Below are 17,862 nucleotides of genomic sequence, written 5' to 3'. Positions count from 1 at the left end.
ATTTTCACAAGAATAACTGGAGAATATAAATCCCAAAATTTGTTGTGCAATTTCTCCTAAACATGCTGATACCCCATATGTAGGGGAAAACTACTGTCTGGGCGCACAGCAGGGCTCAGAAGGGAAGGAGCGCCATTTGACTTTTTGAATGCAATATTTGCTGGAATAATTAGCGGATGCCATGTCACGTTTGGAGAATTTTACAACGTGGATCTGTAAAAATGAAAAAATATATATTTTCCCACAAAAATATTATTTTAGCCCCAATTTTTTTTCATTTTCACAAGGATAGGAGGAGAAAAGGGACCTCAACATTTGTTGTGCAATTTTTCCTGTGTATGCTCATACCCCATAAATGGTTGAAAACTACTTTTGATGCACAGTGGAAAGCTCAGAAGAGAAGAAGCACCTTATTGGAATTCAGATTTTACTGGACTGGTTTTAAGGTGCCATCTCACATTGACAGAGCCCCTTAGGGGCCAGGACAGCAGACCCCCCCACAAGAAACCCCATTTTACAAACTACACCTTTCAATGAATCCATCTAGGAGTGAAGTGATCAGATTGACACCCCAGGTGGGTCAGAGAGTTTTATACCATTGGGCAGAGAAGAAACGAGTAATTACATTTTTACGACAAAAATGTTGTTTTAGCCAAAGATTTTACATTTTCAAACTGGGAAATGGGTACAAATGGCACCAAAATTTGGCGCACAATTTCTACTGAATGTAAAAATACTCCATATGTGGCTGTAGAGTACTGCTTAGCCACACGGCGAGACTCGGGAGGGATGGAGTGCTATTTTTCTCCTGGAGTGCAGATTTTTCTATAATAGTTTGCAAACTCCATATACAGAGCCCTTAAGTGCTAGAATAGCAGAACCCCCCTCAAGTGACCCCATTTTGGAAATTATACCCCTTTGGGAATTTATCTACAGGTGTAATGATGATTTTTACTCGATTGGGTCTTTTCCAGAAACAAGCAGCAGTGCATGTCGCTGAGTGAAAATTGCAAACTGCCGTTGTAGTGACCAGTACATTATAGTGACCTGTATGTTGTGCCCAGCTCATTGTTCTGGGGACAAGCACCTGTAAATTAGGCGGGCTCTCATCGCTACAGAAATGCCAAACACTTGGACACTAAATGTAGTTCAGGCACACTGTGGGGCTCAGAAGGGAGGGAGGCATTTGGATTTGGGAGCACAGAATTAGCGGAATTTCCAGTAATGCTTTCCAAATTTCATATATTCACTGTTTGCATACATCTTAGCACTTACAATGTGCTGCTGTATTCTTTTGTTTGGATATTATGCAGTTATGGCAGCTTGCACCTGTTCACAGTTGCTTTATTCTGTTCGGAGTTGCTGGTCAGTTTTTTTATTTTTTTTTGTAGATAGACAGACAAGTATAATTTTAATTTGTAAACAGTCATTTGCACATGTCATTATCTGCACTTATGATAATCTTTATGTCAGTTATAGCATAATTTACAGTGAGAGCACATGCACAAAACAAGGGATTAGGTACATACTACACCATCCAGGTCAGCCAATATGCTATATAAATATACATTCTTCTCTCTGTTGTAAGTAATGAAAGCAAGTTACACTCATGTATAATTTATAGCTCTACTCAATGGAATAATAAATATAATATGCTATTTAAATAAAACAGACTTAATATACAATATATCTTTTCAGGTTCTATATTGTGCTGAGTGTTAGCGTAGCTGAAGCATGTGCCCATGGTTTTGGAAACCATGAAGGAAAACCAACAAATCACTTGTCCATTTTCCAGGGAGAAAGAGGCTTGAAAAAGAGCATGCAACTCTCCTATAAAAACGATTCATACATTGTATAAACTCCACTTTTATCTGGGACTTTCAAATCTTTTTTTGATTACCCTATTTTGTAGCAAATGGCGTAATCATGCTTATTATGTACTATTATAATATTATGTAATGTTGCTGTGCTGTATGTACTGTGTATTAACAGCAAAGTATTATTGCTAGATAGTATTATGTCCTTGAATTTAGGTGTGAGACAGTAATGCCACATATACTTTATTCCATTTATTGTATCGAGTGATGCAACAAATTTACAACAGATGTATAAGTGTATATTATGTCAAATGAAGTTGCATGAATACATGGGAAATACGCTTTGTATCCAGAGGTTCCACTGGGTAGTGGTTATGGTACTGCTAGTATGGTCAATGTTTTTGCATTAGGAAAACTAATTGTAAAGCATTGGACTTGTTATATAAAAATCTTAAACGTTATTAAATAGCCACATGAGATCCAATAAACATGCACACTATCTGCTATTGTTATTTGTCCTATATAAACAGACCATCTCATTTGCATTTGAGAGTACCTGCATCAAATGGGTGAAATATGCCACAACACATGAGAGCAAAGAGGTTTTCTTCTGTGAAGACTGTAGTTGCAATTTAAGGTGAGGAATTATCCATCCAAAAACAGCAAAGAGATTGGCACTAAAAGGGGAGTCTGAAAGCTTAAGTTTAAATGAAATGTAGAGCAATCCCAAGGACACCTAGGAGAGTGTTGCCTCTTTCTGAGGAATGGTGATGTGCTAACTGTAAAAGGTCTTCTGCAAGAAGGTGCCAAGTGACAAACAATCTACTGCAGGATAATGCTATTAAAAAGAATTGCACATGAGACTCGGGATTGTCACAGGAGCTGTGTGTGCTGTGCTGCTGAGAAATTAGCACAACGTCTGTTGCAGAGTAAAGAGGATGCTGCTGAGATGATTGCAAGCAGATCATTGATACTGTTAGCCAAATGTTGCAAGTTTGATGCAAATGTCAAAAAAATTTCAATCTATTGTTGCAAGTAGGAATTATTAACCTCTATTCAAGTCAACCTGTTGCCTCTTGCAAGACTGCTGAAAAAAAATACTCTTGTTGCCTCATGTAAGACTGTTTAACCATAAAAGGTGTTGCCTCACTGCATACTCTGGGCTGCATATTGTGCATGTTGTTTATTGCCTGAAGTACAAAGAAAGGGTCACCTTCTTTACTTTGAGTCGTTAAAGAAAGTTAATAGAGGAAATTAGGCTTGGAATATGCTTGTATTGAAAAGTATATACTGTAGTCTGTGTGCTTAATGTTTATTTATTTTTTTAGCAACTGGATTTATTGCAAAAAATCAAGCAATCCCCTGCATTCAAAGTAGCAAATTGTTTTTTTTTTGCCATAAGAGAACCACAGCAAATTGTTTTATTTATCTCTACAAAACATAATCAGGAAAGGCATAATTCATCCAGTCCAGCAAATGAAAACTATTAGAATAGCTGTGTTTATAGAATAGAGACATTGCTTTAAAATATAACGAATTATTCAATATGTCAGCAATGAAACAATTATCCATCTATATGTATGTATCTATCTACAGTGGTGTGACAGTGTTTGCCCCCTTCCTGATTTGTAATTGTTTTACATGTTTGTCACACTTAAATGTTTCAAATTACAAAACAAATTTAAATATTAGATAACGATAACAATGAAGGTCTTTATCATTAAGGGAAAAATAATTCCAAACCTACAGGGCTCTGGATGAAAAGGTGATTGCGCTCCCCCCCCCTCCCTTAAAACATAAATTATCTGTGGTTCATCACATCTTTGGGAAGCTGAGTTAAATTTCCCTAGCCACACACAGGCCTGATTACTGCCACACCTGTTCTCAATCAAAATGACAAAGTGAAGTAGACCAAAAACCAAAAGATCCTCAAAAGCTAGACATTATGCTGCAATCCAAAAAGATTCAGGAACAAATGACAAACAAATTAATTGAGAATTATCAGTCTGAAAAGTCTGGTTATAAAGCCATTTCTAAAGCTTTTGGACCCCAGCAAACCACAGTCAGAGCCATTATCCACAAATGGCAAAAACATGGAACAGTGGTAAACCTTCCCAGGAGTGGCCAGCCAACCAAAATTACCCCTAAAGCAAAGTAACGATGCACCAAGAGGTCACAAAAGACCCCACAACAAAATCCAAAGAACTGCAGGCCGCACTTGCCTCACTTAAGGTCAGTGTTCATGACTCCACCATAAGAAAGAAACTGGGCAAAAACGGCATTCATAGCAGTGTTTCAAGACAAAAACCACTGCTGAGAAAAAAGAACATAAAGGCTCATCTCAGCTTTCCAGAAAACATCTTGATGATTGCCAAGACTTTTGGGAGAATACTGTGGACTGACGAGACAAAAGTTGAACTTTTTGGAAGGTGTATGTCCCATTACATCTGACATAGAAGTAACACAGCATTTCAGAAAATGAACATCATACCAATAATAAAATATGGTGGTGATAGTGTGATGGGGTTGTTTTGCTGCTTCAGAAACTGGAAAACTTGCTGTGGTAAATGGAACCATGAATTTTTCTGTCTACCAAAAAATCCTGAAGGAGAATATCGAGCCATCTGTTTGTGACTTCAAGCTGAAGTTCACTTGGGTTATGCAGCAGGAAAATTATCCAAAACATACCAGCAAGTCCACCTCTGAGTTAAGACTTTGGAGTGGCCTAGTCAATGTCCTGACCTTAATCCGAATGAGATGCTGTGGTATGACATTAAAAAGGCGGTTTATGCACGGAAACCCTCCATTGTGCCTGAATTACAACAATTTTGCAAAGATGAGTGGGCCAAAATTCCTCCAGAGTGTTGTAAAAGACTCATTGCCAGTTATCGCAAACACTTGATTGCAGTTGTTGCTGATAAGGGTGGCCAAAGCAGTTATTAGGTTTAGGGTGCAATCACTTTTTCACACAGGGCCCTGTAGGTTTGGATTTATTTTTCCCTTAATAATAAATGCCTTCAATTAAAACTGCATTTTGTGGTTACTTGTGTTATGTTTGTCTAATATTTACATTTGTTTTGTGATCTGAAACATTTAAATGTGACAAAAGTGCAAAAGAATAAAAAATCAGGAAGGGTGCAAACACTTTTTCACACCACTGAATCTATTTCAGATATGAGTGGATCTGGCAAAATTCCAATTTTCTTGTTTGCATGGTTTTTCCTATGAAATTAGATTTTTTGCAAATTTAACATCCCTTATTATGCTCTTGGGCCTCTCAAGACCCCAGAGCATAATAAACGTAACATGTAAAAAATAATAAAATCCTTATACTCACCTCATCTCCCACCTTTCTGGCTCCTTATCGCCATCGGTCCAGTCCTTGTCGCATCTCCACATCAGTGTCAGCAGTGCAGAAATCCCAAGGTCCCTCATTCACGAAGTTAAGGCTTCTTGGCTTGCTGTGTCTGGGAGGATTCTGCATATGCACCCATAAAGGTTGCGGTGCCCATCGTGAAATCAAGGGCCGCAAACTTTTCGAGTGTATACTCAGAACCCTGGGCATAGCAAACCCGTAAGCCTCGGCCTAGTGACCGAGACCCTGAGGATTTGAGCACAGCTGACACCGATCTGAAGATGCAATGAGGCCCAGACAGGTGGTGGTAAGTAGCGGAGGGACTGGAGAGGTGAGTATAAGGTTATTTTTTTTTTACTTTTTGCTTTTTTTTACTCTTCAAAGTGGCCGCCACTTTGCTGTATCCACGCAGAGGCGAATTACAAAACATCCACATTCTGGCGAATGCAGGTTTTTCAAAAATTAAAGTAGAATTCAATTATACTCAAATGTATTCTCTCAATTTTAATCTATCTATCTATCTTTCTATCCATCTATCTCCATTGATCATTTATTTATATTTTTAATCTATTATATAAATATAGTATGTATATATATTGTGGTAGATTGGCTCACTCGGCCTCGCATTAAGGTATAAACGGAACACTGTCTCTTTAAATTTTCATTTGGTTTATTGTGCAGCATAAACCAATAAAAAATTCATGGAAAATAAACATAGCTCATCCGGCCTAATGGCAAACAAAAATAGGAAGAGAGTCCAGCAAAGTCCTTGCACCGGCCGGGGTCAGGCCACTGCGGGTTAGCAAAAACCACAGGGCTCAGGTTTAGCCAGAACAAACATACACGTTCCTCTCTCTGGAGCTGGCCTCCAGATACTGACCACCTCCTGAGTCAAAAGGCTGGCTTTTTATAGCCCTTAAACCACGCCCTGGTGGATAGCTTCCCTCCCAGCACTAGCTATCCACCTGTAAAGCATGCCCTTGTAACTCTGGCTATTAACCCTCCCTGCACCTAATGTGCAGGAGAAACCTCCATGTTTTACATCACTGAAGGAAAAAGTCTCAGAGACACATATCTCCCCTCCAGTATTCTGCCAGTGACTTTGTCACATATTCCCCCCCTCTGCCCAAAGCCTAGGGTTTGGGCACCTTCAGACACCAGACAGGGAATTCTAGACAGGGCATCAGCATTTCCATGTAGTTTCCCGGGCCTGTGCTCTACATGAAAATTAAAGTCTTGTAGTGCTAGGAACCACCTAGTTACCCAGGCATTTTTACCTCTCTTCTCTCTGAACCCTCTCAATGGGTCATGGTCTGATACTAGTCTAAACTTCCAGCCTAGTAGGTAGTATCTCAGTGTATCTATGGCCCATTTTATGGCTAGACACTCTTTTTCTACTATTGCATGGTTTTTCTTGCAGGACGAGAGCTTCCGGCTCAGATAGAGAATGGGATGTTCATCCCCATTTATCTCTTGAGAGAGACCAACCTCTGAAGTGTCTGTCTGGACCACAAACTCTTTCTCAAAGTCTGGTGCGACATAGTGCTAACTTCAATCATTGGAATGCAGTCTCTGTTTCCTCCGTCCATTTCACCATTGTTGATCTGGTGCCTTTGAGGAGATCCGTAAGTGGCGCGGCCATCATGGCAAAATTTTGGATAAACCGCCGGTAATATCCCATCATTCCCATGAACGCTCTCAATTGCATTTTGGAGAGCAGTTGCGGCCAGTTCTGGATTGCCTCCACTTTATTGACTTGTGGCTTAATCTCGCCTCACCCGAATATCTTGGCTTCTTTCTTCCCAACGGCGCATTTTTTTGGATTTTTTATAAATCCCGCCTTTCTTAGAGCATCTAGAATCACCTGTACCTTTGGTAGATGACTATCGCGGTCTGGGCTAAATATCACAATGTCGTCAAGGTAGGCTGCGGCATACTTCTTATGTGGAGCTAAGATCCAATCCATAGCCCTCTGGAAGGTGGCTGGAGCCCCCTGCAGTCCAAACGGCATCCGAGTGTATCGGAAACACCCATCAGGTGTCGAGAAAGCTGTCTTCTCCTTGTCTGTCTGAAATATGGGGATCTGCCAGTAGCCCTTCGTCAGTTCGAGGGTGGTGATATACCTCGCCGATCCAAGCCTCTCAATGAGTTAGTCGACTTGGAGCATCGGGTATGCGTCACACTTGGACACCTCATTCAGCCGGCGGTAGTCATTACAAAACCTCCACTCCCCGTTGGGTTTTGGCATGAGGACGATGGGACTCAACCATCCACTCTTCAACTCCTCTATCAGTCCGAGGTCTAGCGTCCTTTTCACCTCGGTTGAGATCACCTCTCGGCGTGCTTCAGGAATCCTGTAGGGCTTCAGGTTCACCCGTATATGCAGCTTTGTTAGCACGTCATGCTCTACCACCTGAGTACGCCCTGGCAACTTTGAGAACAGGTTACGATTCTGCTGTAGCAGTTCTTGACATTGTTGCTTCTGGGCGTCGATAGAGTCTCTGCTATTGTGACCTCTTCCACCTTGCCCCCGGGAGCGGCTACCAGGCAAGGAGCTTCCACAGGTTCCTGGTCTCACCACGGCTTGAGCAGGTTCACATGGTACACCTGATGCAGCTTTCTTCGGCCAGGTTGGTGGACTTTATAATTAACTTCGCTGATTTTCTTTACCACCTCATACGGACCTTGCCATTTGGCCAGGAACTTGCTCTCAATGGTAGGGATTAGAACGAAAACACGGTCCCCAGGCTGGAACTGCCTCTGCTTCGCCGATCGGTTATAGACCCTTGCCTGGGCCTCCTGCGCCTGGAGGAGATGCGCCTTCACAATAGGCATCACTTTCGCCATTCTTTGCTGCATCTGGGTGACAGGTTCAATGATGCTCCAGTGTGGTGTAACCTCGGCTTCCCAGGTTTACTTAGCGATATCCAGGAGCCCTCGTGGATGTCGTCCATACATTAATTCAAACGGGGAAAAGCCAGTGGAGGCTTGCGGAACCACCCTTATCGAGAAGAGCAGGAATGGCAGCAGCTAGTCCCAGTCACGTCTATCCTTCTCTACGACCTTCTTGAGCATTGCTTTTAGGGTTTTATTAAAGCGATCCACTAGGCCGTCTGTCTGCAGATGGTAGACAGAGGTTCACAGCTGGTTAATCTGGAGGACCTGACACAGCTCCTTCATTACCTTGCTCATAAACAGGGTCCCTTGATCAGTTAGTATCTCCTGCGGCAGACCGGTCCTGGAAAATATATGGACAAGTTCCCTGGCTATGCACTTACTTGATGATTTCTTTAGCGGTACCGCTTCTGGATACCGGCCACCAGAATGACCACCAGAATGTATAGGTGGCCCCAGGCTTATTTAACTAAGGGCCCCACTAGATCCATAGCAATTCTCTCAAAGGGGACCTCTATCACCGGTAGTGGAACTAAGGGACTACGGAAATGGGAGGTGGGCGCGGTTATCTGGCAGGTGGGGCAGGACCTAAAATAGTCTAAGATTTCCTGGTAACATCCTGGCCAGTAGAACCTCCTCATTATTCTCTCCAGGGTTTTCTCAACCCCTAAGTGTCCCCCCAGAATATGTGAGTGGGCCATGTCCAACACCCTCTAACGGTATGGCCCTGGAACCAACAGCTGTTCCACTACCTCTACACCTTTCAGTTTACTTACCCGATATAATAGCTCCCGTAGAACTGCAAAGTGTTGGTACCTGGTGTCCATCCCCGGCTCTTGAGCAACACCATTACAAACAGTAACATTGTCCCATGCCCCTTTCAAGGTCAAGTCCTGAACTTGAGCTGACCCAAAGTTCTCTCTGCGCACCTATAAGTCAGGGAGGTCGGCCACCTCGGTCACTGTCTCGTCATTGGCAAGGACACACAATGGGAACTCATCTACTTCCGAAGTTGACCGGGGTATATCTCTTGGGTCGTGGGTTTTGTGACTCAGTCTGGATCCCCTCCACCACAAGTCCCAGAACAAGGGAAAATCGTGGCCCAACATGATGGGATGTATCAGGTCCCAGACCACCCTGACCTCGTGGGATTGGGCGCCACAGTCTGTTTTGACTGTCACACTGACAGCGGGGTAATTCTTGGCGTCCCCATGTATGCAGTGGACGCCCAAAGTTTTGGTAGGGATCAGCTCATGGCACCAGATTCCCAGAGTCCAATAGTCCAAGCACCCTTACTCCATTAATGGACACGACACATGCCTGCGGCCCCTTGCCAGGTTGACCGCTCACACTGCAGGCTGGATCAGCATAATATGAACACCGTCTACCTAGGCTGCAGCCAATTGGATCAGGGGATATATGACACCAGGCGGCTACGTGTCCAGGGCTGTGACACCGCTAACAAACGACATCCCTCACAGCAGTCTTTGTGGCACCTTCAGAGGAAGTGGGACGCCCCCCAGTTGTGGCTCTGAACCCCTTCCGTGGTGAGCCCACCCCCTTTTTGGGTATCCCAGTACGGGAAAGTGACTATACCCGGTTTCCCGAGGGATTTCTCAACGACCTGGTACCTCTCTACTAGGCCAACGAGGTCATCTGCGTTCTGGGGATCGCCTTGGGTGACCCAAGTCTATAACAACTTGGGAAGGGAGTGTATGAACCTATCAATCACCACCCGCTCGACCATCTGGGCAGGATTGGAAGACTCTGGCTGCAACTACTTCAGAGTCCACCAGCATATGTCCAGTGGTGGACTTGTTGGGCTCTCATTGCCATATTCACTCCTAGGCGTGCGATGATTTCTGTCTTTAGTTTGGCATATTCCTTGGCATCCTGCAGTGCTAAGTCATAATATGCCTTTTGGGGTTCCCCCGACAAATATGGAGCCAGAACTTCTGCCCACTGTTCTGGTGAAAGTCTCTCCCGATCAGCTACCCTCTCAAAGACTGTCAGAAAGGCTTCTACATCATCCCCGGGGGTCATCTTCTGCATGGCCCATCTTACCGCTTTCCGGATGTACGAATCATCACCTGGACTTGGGGGAGGGGCTGCCGGCCTCCCACGAACCGCCTCTGCAAGTAGCTCAATCTCCCGCTGCTGTCGGTACTGATCTTGTTGATGCTGCTGCTGTTGATGGAACTGGTCTTATTGCTGCTGTTGTTGCATCAGTAGTTTATTTATCTCCTGCTGCTGCTCTTGTTGCTGCTGCTGTATGTTCTTCTGGCTCTGCAGGTGCTGCTGCATGCTCTGCTGGTACAGCTGCGTGCTCTGCTGGTGCTGCGCTTGCTGCGTCTGCTATGCCTGCAACAAATGCTTAAGAAGGTCCTCCATTTTTTCCAGCGTCACTTGCTAGCTTATGGCCGCCTTCACCCAGGACATGCAGCGCCTCTTATAACAGTCACAAGCGTTCGCTGGGAATGCTGCCCACACTTCTAACACCAAATGTGGTAGATCGGCTCACTCAGCTTCGCATTAAGGTATAAATGGAACACTGTCTCTTTACATTTTTAGTTGGTATATTGTGCAGCATAAACCAATAAAAAGATCATGGAAAATAAATATAGCCCATCCGACATAACGGCAAACAAATATAGGAAAAGAGTCCAGCAAAGTCCTTGCACCGGCCGTCGTCCGGCCACTGCGGGTTAGCAAAAACCACAAGGTTCAGGTTCAGCAAGAACAAACACACACGCTCCTCTCTCTGGAGCTGGCCTCCAGATACTGACCACCTCCTGAGTCAAAAGGCTGGCTTTTTATGGCCCCTAAACTACGCCCTGGAGTGAAGATAGGGGGGATAGCTTCCCTCCCAGCACTTAGCTATCCACCTGTAAAGCATACCCTTGTAACTCTGGATATTAACCCTCTCTGCACCTAATGTGCAGGAGAAACTTCCATGATTTACATCATTGAAGCAAAAAGTCTCAGAGACACGTATCTCCCCTCCAGTATTCTGCCAGTGACTTTGTCACTATATATATATATATATATATATATATATATATACACTGCTCAAAAAAATAAAGGGAACAGTTAAATAACACATCCTAGATCTGAAGGAATGAAATATTCTCATTGAATGCTTTGTTCTGTACAAAGTTGAATGTGCTGACAACAAAATCACACAAAAATCATCAATGGAAATCAAATTTATTAACCAATGGAGGCCTGGATTTGGAGTCACCCCAAAATTAAAGTGGAAAAACAGACTACAGGCTGATCCAACTTTGATGTAATGTCCTTAAAACAAGTCAAAATGAGGCTCAGTATTGTGTGTGACCTCCACATGCCTTTATGACCTCCCTACAATGCCTGGGCATGATTCTGATGAGGTGGTCTCCTGTGGGATCTCATCCCAGACCTGGACTAAAGCATCCGCCAACTCCTGGGCAGTCTGTAATGCAACGTGACGATTGTGGATGGAGCGAGACATGATGTCCCAGATGTGCTCAATCGGATTCAAGTCTGGGGAACGGGCGGGCCCGTCCATAGCTTCAACGCCTTCATGTTGCAGGAACTGCTGACACACTCCAGCCACATGAGGTCTGGCATTATCCTGCATTAGGAGGAACCCAGGGCCAACCGCACCAGCATATGGTCTCACAAGCCGTCTGAGGATCTCATCTCGGTACCTAATGGCAATCAAGCTTCCTCTAGTGAGCACATGGAGGGCTGTGCGGCCGTCCAAAAAATGCCACCCCACACCATTACTGACCCACTGCCAAACTGGTCATGCTGAGAGATGCTGCAGGCAACAGATCGCTCTCCATGGCATCTCCAGGCTCTGTCACGTCTGTCACATGTGCAGTGTGAACCTGATTTCATCTGTGAAGAGCACAGGGCGCCAGTGGCGACTTTGCCAATCCTGATGTTCTGTGGCAAATGCAAAGCATCCTGCACGGTGTTGGGCTGAGAGCACAACTCAAATCTGTGGACATCGGGCCCTCATACCACCCTCATGGAGTCGGTTACTAACCGTTTGTGCAGACATGTGTGCACATTTGTGGCCTGCTGGAGGTCATTTTGCAGGGCTCTGGCAGTGTTCGTCCTGTACCTCCTTGCACAAAGGCGGAGGTAGAAGTCCTGCTGCTGGGTTGTTGCCCTCCTACCGCCCCCCTCCACGTCTCATGGTGTACTGGCCTGTCTCCTGGCAGCGCCTCCAGCCTCTGGACACTACGCTGACAGACACCGCAAACCTTCTTGCCACAGCTCGCATTGATGTGCCATCCTGGATGAGCTGCACTACCTGAACAACTTCAGTAAGTTGTAGAGTCCGTCTCATGCTACCACGAGTGTGAAAGCACAACCAACATTCAAAAGTGACCAAAACATCAGCCAGAAAGCATTGGTACTGAGATGTGGTCTGTGGTCCCCACCTGCAGAACCACTCCTTTATTGAGTGTGTCTTGATATTTGCCAATAATTTCCATCTATTGTCTATTCCATTTGCACAACAGCATATGGAATTGATTGTCAATCAGTGTTGCTTTGTAAGTGGACAGTTTGATTTCACAGAAGTTTGATTTACTTGAAGTTATATTCTGTTGTTTAAGTGTTCCCTTTATTTTTTTGAGCAGTGTATATGTGTATACGTATACAGTACAGACCAAAATTTTGGACACACCTTCTCATTTAATGTTTTTTCTGTATTTTCATGACTATGAAAATTGTACATTCACACTGAAGGCATCAAAACTATGAATTAACACATGTGGAATTATATACTTAACAAAAAAGTGTGAAACAACTGAAAATATGTCTTATATTCTAGGTTCTTCAAAGTAGCCACCTTTTGCTTTGATGACTGCTTTGCACACTCTTGGCATTCTCTTGATGAACTTCAAGAGGTAGTCACCGGAAATGGTTTTCACTTCACAGGTGTGCCCTGTCAGGTTTAATAAGTGGGATTTCTTGCCTTATAAATGGGGTTGGAACCATCAGTTGTGCTGTGCAGAAGTCTGGTGAATACAGAGCTGATAGTCCTACTGAATAGACTGTTAGAATTTGTATTATGGCAAGAAAAAGCAGCTAAGTAAAGAAAAATGAGTGGCCATCATTACTTTAAGAAATGAAGGTCAGTCAGTCAGAAAAATTGGGAAAACTTTGAAAGTGTCCCCAATAGAGATGAGCGGTATTCAACTCGAACTGTTCGCCAATCTCAAATTCGAGCTGTTTTGGGCGGTGTTCGAGTCGTTCGACGAACTCGAACAATTTGCAAAAATTCGGCTGTTTGAGATTTTGTTCGATAACTGTTCGTGCACCAAAAGCGTAACTGGATTTTTTCACAGTAATACTGTTAATCAATAGTGATGAGCGAGCATGCTCGCCACTGCTCGGTACTCACCCGAGCATCTCAGTTCTTGATTCTGGGTGTTTGTGTTTTTTTTAACTTTGACTATGGGGTTAGTAATGGGGGTGTCTTATAGACGCCTCCCCATTACTAACCTGGGCTTGATGTCAGCTGGCAGTGGGAAGAGCGAGGCTAAGTGCCAGAATTGGCACATCCTATTGATGCGTCATTTCTGGGGCAGCTGACGGCTGGTGTTTCTAGCCTGGGAGGGGGCCAATATTCATGGCACCCTTCCTGGGCTATTAATATCAGCCCCCAGCTGTCTGTGGGCTGATATTAGTTGCCTGGGAAGCTCCGTGGGTATTACCCCCTTCCCAGGCTTCAAACATCTGCCCCAGCCGTCTGCTTAACATCCGCTAGAGACTAAAATTACGGGTTACCCCACGCCAATTTTTTTTAATAAATCCTTTATTTTAACACTAAATGACAAGTACAGTAACCAACACTGTCACTATACTTATTATATATGTGACTGACATGTTTCTATCTATCTAATCTATGTGTGATGCTCTATTCTTTCTGTTCTAAATTGTCGGGTACCGGTATATGCCGCTGCTGAATTGTGAATTGAACTGTGTCTCCTCCTCCTTTTACTTCTTCACCTTTGAAGGTGTTTTCTATGTGTTTTCTATGTGTTTCTATGTGTTTTTGTTTGCCTGCCATTGGTTTTAACGATGTTCGACGGTGTTCAACGGACCGTTTGACGAACATGCCAGTGTTCGACGAACCGAACCCGAACACTACGGGGGTGGCTCCACACTAGTCCCCAAGTGCAGTTGCAAAAACCATCAAGCACTACAAAGAAACTGGCTCACATGAGGACCGCCCCATGAAAGGAAGACCAAGAGTCACCTCTGCTTCTGAGGACAAGTTTATCCGAGTCACCAGCCTCAGAAATCGTAGGTTAACAGCAGCTCAGATTAGAGAACAGGTCAATGCCACACAGAGTTCTAGCAGCAGACACATCTCTACAACAACTGTTAAGAGGAGACTTTGTACAGCAGGCCTTCATGGTAAAATAGCTGCTAGGAAACCACTGCTAAGGACAGGCAACAAGCAGAAGAGACTTGTTTGGGCTAAAGAACACAAGGAATGGATATTAGACCAGTGGAAATCTGTGCTTTGGTCTGATGAGTCCAAATTAGAGATCTTTGGTTCCAACCACCGTGTCTTTGTGCGACGCAGAAAAGGTGAACGGATGGACTCTACATGCCTGGTCCCCACCTTGAAGCATGGAGGAGGAGGTGTGATGGTGTGGGGGTGCTTTGCTGGTGACACTGTTGGGGATTTATTCAAAATTGAAGGCATAATGAACCAGCATGGCTACCACAGCATCTTGCAGCGGCATGCTATTCCATCCGGTTTGCGTTTAGTTGGACCGTCATTTATTTTTCAACAGAACAATGACCCCAAACACACCTCCAGGCTGTGTAAGGGCTATTTGACCAAGAATGAGAGTGATGGGGTGCTACGCCAGATGACCTGGCCTCCACAGTCACAAGACCTGAACCCAATCGAGATGGTTTGGGGTGAGCTGGACCGCAGAGTGAAGGCAAAAGGGCCAACAAGGGCTAAGCATCTCTGGGAACTCCTTCAAGATTGTTGGAAGACCATTTCCGGTGACTACCTCTTGAAGCTCATCAAGAGAATGCAAAGAGTGTGCAAAGCAGTCATCAATGGAAAAGGTGGCTACTTTGAAGAACCTAGAATATCAGACATATTTTCTGTTGTTTCACACTTTTTTGTTAAGTATATAATTCCACATGTGTTAATTCATAGTTTTGATGCCTTCAGTATGAATGTACAATTTTCATAGTCATGAAAATACAGAAAAATCTTTAAATGAAAAGGTGTGTCCAAACTTTTGGTCTGTACTGTATATATAATATATATACATAAGTAATGATAAATAAATAGACAAATAGATAGATATACAGACCGATAGATACAGTAGGGGAAATAAGTATTTGATCCCTTGCTGTTTTTGTAAGTTTGACCATTGACAAAGATATGAACAGTCTATAATTTTAAGGGTAGGTGAATTTTAACATTGAGAGACAGAATATCCAAAAAAATATCAAGAAAATCACATTGTATATATTAGATTCCCTTTTTTGCATTTTGCAGTGAGAAATAAGTATTTGACTCCTACAGACCAGTTAGACGCTCCTAATCAACTTGTTACCTGCATTAAAGACAGCTTAAATAGTCACCTGTATAAAAGACTCCTGTCCACAGACTCAATTAATCAGTCAGACTCTAACCTCTAAAACATGTACAAGACCAAAGAGCTTTCTAAGGCTTTCTAAGGACAGGGACAAGATCATAGACCTGCACAAAGCTGGAATGGACTACAAAACAAAACCAAAGTCAGATGCTGGGTGAGAAGGAGACAACTTTTGGTGCAATAGTAAGAAAATGGAAGAAATACAAAATGACTGTCAATTTACATCAATCTGGGGCACCATGCAAAATCTCACCTCATGGGGTATCCTTGATCATGAGGAAGGTGAGAGATCAGCCTAAAACTACACGAGGGAAACTTGTTAATGATTTCCAGGCAGCTGGGACCACAGTCACCAAGAAAACCATTGGTAACACATTACACCTTAAAGGTTTAAAACCCTGCAGTGTCCACAATGCCCTCCTGCTCAAAAAGGCACATGTGCAGGCCTGTCTGAAGTTTGCCAATGAACACCTGGATGATTCTGTGAGTTATTGGTAGAAGGTGCTGTGGTCAGATGAGACAAAAATTCAGCTCTTTGGCATTAACTCAACTCGCCGTGTTTGGAGGAAGAAGAAGGATGATTAGTGAGTACAACCCTAAGACCATCGTCCTAACCGTGGAGCATGGTGGGGGAACATTATACTTTGGGGGTGCTTTTCTGCAAAGGGGACATGACGACTGTATCATACTGAAGGGAAGATGGATGGGGTCATGTATCGCGAGATTTTGGCCAACAACCTCCTTCCCTCAGCAAGAGCATTGAAGATGGGTCATGGCTGGGTCTTCCAGCAAGACAATGACCCAAAACATACAGCTAAGGCAACAAAGGAGTGGCTCAAAAAGAAGCACAGTAAGCTCATTGAGTGGCCTAGCCAGTCTTCAGACCTTAATCCCATAGAAAACTTATCGAGGGAGTTGAAGCTCAGAGTTGCCAAGCGAGAGCCTCAAAATGTTAATGATTTAGAGATGATCTGCTAAGAGAAGTGGACCAAAATTCCTTCTGACATGTGCGCAACCCTAATCATCAACTACAAAAAACGTCTGACTGCTGTGCTTGCCAACAAGGGTTTTGCCACCAAGTATTAAGTGTTGTTTGCCAGAGGGATCAAATACTTATTTCTCACTGCAAAATGCAAAAAAAATTATCTAATTTATACAATGTGATTTTCTTGATTTTTTTGGATATTCTATCTCTCAATGTTAAAGTTAACCTACCCTTAAAATTATAGACTGTTCATGTCTTTGTCAGTGGGCAAACGTACAAAAACAGCAAGGGATCAAATATTTATTTCCCCCACTTTAGATAGATAGATAGAAGTCAGACAGACAGCAGTACCCAAAAGCTATTACATATCTGCTGTAGTTTATTGATGGTTTCTTTCAGTCCTTTAACACAATCATGGACAAATGACATAGTAAGCTGATTCGTAACAGCACAAACTATTTGAGTCTATAGTTGAGGCTCGCTACAGGTTTTGTTTCCTATGCTTTGTGTGACCTTGTTCCTTTCTAAATAACATTAGACATAGTATATTGATTTAATGTCCTGCCATATTCGCCTGATTTATGGTAGTGATTACTTTGCTTTATGATGTTCCATGAAAATTCTGCACCACAAAAGAATTGTCATCAGTCTCATTTCTCATGATTCTTGCAACTGTTGCTTATAATAAATACCACAAAAATAAAGATCTAAAATATAGATAATATGAACCATTGGGCACCTTCACATTAATGAGACCGTTGGACAGGTAATGGCTTACAAATCCCATTTAAACTCTTCACGCAATATAACGTAACTGTACATAACAGTCAAGATGCGCATGAGCCTGCTCCATACAGTGCAGATTCTAGCTGTAATACAGAGGTAGCATTTGTCTAAGGCCATGTTCACACGTTCAGTATTTGGTCAATATTTTACATCAGTATTTGTAAGCCAAAATCAGGAGTGGAACAATCAGAGGAAAAGTACAATAGAAACATGTCACCACTTCTGTATTTTTCACCCACTGTTCGGTCCCCACTTAAGGCGATTGAAGGTGCGCAGTAAAATTATAATATGAGAGGTGTTACCTTCTTATCCTTGAAGCGAGGCAGACAGGACCAAGTGCGGCTCCAGGTGGAAGGAGTCAAACGTGGACGCAGAGAGATGAATCAGCGG

This window comes from Phyllobates terribilis, unplaced genomic scaffold, assembly GCF_046119375.1.
Source record: "Phyllobates terribilis strain yellow unplaced genomic scaffold, ASM4611937v1 Scaffold_1__5_contigs__length_1240528914, whole genome shotgun sequence".
In the NCBI taxonomy this organism is placed as follows: Eukaryota; Metazoa; Chordata; class Amphibia; order Anura; family Dendrobatidae; genus Phyllobates; species Phyllobates terribilis.
Note: the sequence above shows the minus strand (reverse complement) of the source record.